This window comes from Lolium perenne, chromosome 4 (assembly GCF_019359855.2).
Source record: "Lolium perenne isolate Kyuss_39 chromosome 4, Kyuss_2.0, whole genome shotgun sequence".
NCBI classification, from domain to species: Eukaryota; Viridiplantae; Streptophyta; class Magnoliopsida; order Poales; family Poaceae; genus Lolium; species Lolium perenne.
This window is the reverse complement of record NC_067247.2, coordinates 91,408,255-91,412,145: the sequence shown is the minus strand read 5'-3', so window position 1 is coordinate 91,412,145 and position 3,891 is coordinate 91,408,255. Positions and strand designations below refer to the sequence as shown.

Here is a 3,891-nt window from a genome sequence, read left to right as displayed (position 1 = left end):
GAGTTTGCCTACCTACCACACATGACTTGTGCTCACTGAAGTGTGGGACCTCACGCATGGGAACCACACGTAAGTGACAGACCTGTTTGTGTAATAACTCAGGTGATCATTATACTGTATCTTTACTATTAAATTCTAAAACGACCGTGGTACGTCGTCTCCCTGCCCGCTCTGAGAACCGATTCACGTGATCAGGTCGCTCGCTGGCTCCTACACATGGGTCGCGCCCTCCCTCACGGAAAACAGCCTTTGGGCCCACGAAAACAAGTCCACGAAAAGAAGTCCAACAAGACAAGTCCAGTATACAAAGAAAAAAAATGCAAGTCGACTAAGATACGTACTCTGATACCATACGATCACATTAGAAGCAAATTTGGACGACCACGAAACCCAGGTCGCATAAAAAGAACCAGGATGCCCCCACCAGAAAAACAGTTTCGACAGAAATATCACATATCACATTAGAACCAATTCAATAATACTCCGACAGAAATTTGAACCACCACGAAACCAGGACGCATAAAAAGAACCAGACTCAGCGGAATTCTGCCGATCTCTCTGTCGCTGCCGTCTCGCCAGAACTCCGACATCCCGATCTCACACCTCGCCAAACATCTGTTGCTGCTAACTTCGACGCCCACTTGTGCTACAACCAAGGTATGTTGTCTCTGCCGTCTCGCCAAAACTCCGACGTCCAGCCAAAACTCTGACGTCCACCCGTGCTACAAAACGAGAGTTAATAACTTAAACACTGCAAACCATGATCTTGACCTTGACGTAAAACTGTACAAGTTCACAGCAAGAAAAACTTCAAACCTTCAATACACAAGGAACGACAATGTCGATGGAATAAACATGCACATGATTGAGTATTTCCATGGCGAGGAAAGGATCTACTATAGCTTTGATAGTGCGGAGGATGATCTGCCCGGCTACTACCCTCAACAGTTCCTGAATGACCTAACTCTTAATGGGCTTCCCTCGCACACACTTAAACTGAAGATAAATTGCCCAGTTATACTGTTGAGGAACCTCGACCCAGCTAACGGGTTGTGTAATGGAACAAGACTTATGGTCCGTGGGTTCCAAAGTAACGACCGTGGTACTGTTGAGGAGAGAGAGTGTTTCTTCCTCGGATACCTCTATGCCCATCTGACAATGACATGTTCCCATTCAGATTCAAGAGGAAGCAATTCCCCATTAGGCTCAGCTTTGCCATGACGATCAACAAGGCGCAAGGCCAAACCATCCCGACTGTGGGCGTGTACCTACCGGAGCCGGTCTTTTCGCATGGCCAACTCTACATCGCGTTGTCCCGAGCCACCACGAAAAGCAACATCAAGATCCTCGCCGTCAAGGACAAGACCAAGAACTCAAAGAAGCGAAAAAAGAACTGAGCACTTAGTAAGGGCCACGCTGAACATAGTCTACAAGGAAGTACTTAACACTTGAACTCGCCATCAAGGACAATGGAAAGGACAAAACCAAGAATTCAAAGAAAAGAAAAAGAACCGAGTCCTTAGTAACGACCACTTTGAACATAGTCTACAAGGAAGTTCTTAGCACTTGAAGATTTGAGCAGCTTTCAAAGTGTAATGGTTGTGAAGTGTTGCTAAATAGTATAATATTTTTGTTGTCTTGCCACAGCTCCTTATCCCGCAAAATTTTTGTTCTTAGTGTAATTTACTTATGTTCAAAATGGCTCCGGAAATTATGCATGTAAAGAAGAAATATGATAGTCAAAATAAGGCGACATAGCATATTGTTTTTTATGCATGAGTAACTTATTGATTCAGTTTGTATTTTCTCCCGCAAAATTTTTGTTCTTAGTGTTAATTTACTTATGTTCAAAATGGCTCCGGAAATTATGCATGTAAAGAACAAATATGATAGTCAAAATAAGGCGACATAGCATATTGTTTTTTATGCATGAGTAACTTATTGATTCAGTTTGTATTTTCTGTTATATATGCATTTTTTGTTTTTAGCAAAAAAACAATTCAACTAAGTGAAGGCAATGTATACAAGATGAAATGAAAACGCAACCAGTAACAACTTGCAAGTAGAACTATATTAGTGAGTAAATTCAGTAGCAACTTACTTTTCAAATTTAAAATTATTGAAAAAATTCTGATCTGTTCTGGTGCAGAACTAAAAATCAATCAAGTAAAGGAATTCCAAAATATTGCATAATAGCAAAGTAAGCTTCAACAATCAGCATCGACCTTACTGGAAACAATCAAGTAAAGGAATTCCAAATTATTGCATAATAGCAAAGTAAGCTTTAACAATCAGCATCGACCTTACTGGAAACAAAATGAACTACAATAGGACATGGAGAGCTAATATAAACTGTACCTTCTTGTGATTAAGTAGGTAGTCATATAAAACGTTCTACTCCCTGGTACCTGAAGAGTAAGCAAGAGTTGTTCTAGACTGCCTAAGTCGTGCCAGACTTCATAACTTGACATGCATCGGTTCAATTTAGTTCCTGAACTTTAACCTTAGTTGAAAACCTCTCCATTACAGTGTCCTGAACAACAAAATAAAGTGTTTGGTTCAATCATATGAATACCATCCGCAGAGATTAAATCATCTATTTAAATAATCATAATACAGGGTGAGGCGAACAGACCAAAGTCAAGTACAGGCAAATCACCTGAGATCAAAGTCAGGTACAAATCAAAAGAACAACGCACTGCCGGCTGCAGCTTGTGCACGCACCGTCTGTACTTAATAGCAACGCTCCCGTGCACCTCCTATGTTTCCCCTTTGCTGCAAGAACACCATGAACAAGATGACTCGGTCGATTTGGTTAGGCGGAGTTTTTGCTGTCGGGGAGGACACCGAGGGTGGCAGAGCAGAGGCCAAAGCGAGCCCTCGAACACGGGGTGTCCGCAGCCGAGAATCCGGTGCATACGAGGTCCACACCTCCGCCTGCTCTTACGTTTGGTATCCTTGCTTGCCGCGAGCCTCAAGCTACCGCGATTGCCGCCTGGTCTTCAGTGAATCCTCGATCTATTCAACTACCGGCGGTGGGGCGGGGCCTTTGAAGCGGTGTAAGATTAGGCAGCGGGGCAAGGCCATGGTGGCTGCGGAGAGCAGGCGGCGACCATAGCCGTGGATCTTGAGAGAAATGGCTGGAGCCATGGTGGAAAGACAGGGGAAAAGATAGGGGAAAGTGACTGAACGATACATACCCATAAGTTGAGTCTGCCTATTATTTCGTTGAAGCTGAGAGTGAAACCATGTCTGATATTTCTAGGAAATTTAGAGCATAAAAAAGTCGCCCTGTTCAACAATCTAAACCATTTTAGCTAACTATTATTTCTCTGTTTAATAAAATAACTCATTTTAGTAAACTAAAAAAGTTGATAAAAAGGCTTATATTTTGAAACGTAGGGATTATTATGTTCATACCGCTAAAGTCATTGAATCCAGTTGTGTCAAATTCCATCGTAAATATTTCCAGAGTATATTTTTCGGTAGCAAGGCAAAAGCCATGTATGATTTTTATGCAAGTTTAGTTGTTGCTTGATAAACGTTTTGCTCTTATATATCATGAACCAAAATAAAATAAATACTCGCGGCGCTTTAAGAAAACACAAACATAAAACATGACGCAGTGTTGCCTCAAGATGCCCAAAAACATATCGAGGGACATAGTATTGTCCGTGGCAGCGCACGGACATTCAACTAGTTAGTACAAAGTTTCCTATGGATTCAAGGGTTGGAAAGCCAAGTTAACTCATTTACATGACATTATTTTTTTCCATGAAGCCAAGTTAACTCATCTATCAATTGGTACATTCTGGTTATATTCGAAATTTTACTTGAAACTTGTTGGTCATGCCATTTTACTACTCGCCTAACACTTTTTCCGCGCGTGAA

The 3,891-nt window shown here is 41.8% G+C and overlaps 1 long non-coding RNA gene across 1 annotated transcript; it reads right to left on the bottom strand.

Moving 5' to 3' along the window:
* Positions 1 to 333: 333 nt before the first annotated feature.
* LOC127293294 (uncharacterized) lies at positions 334 to 3,212 on the bottom strand. The gene is made up of 3 exons (XR_007845686.2): positions 2,660 to 3,212; positions 2,359 to 2,533; positions 334 to 722 (listed from the first exon to the last, which is right to left on the bottom strand). It is a non-coding gene; the product is annotated as an uncharacterized lncRNA (long non-coding RNA).
* Between the last annotated feature and the right edge of the window lie 679 nt (positions 3,213 to 3,891).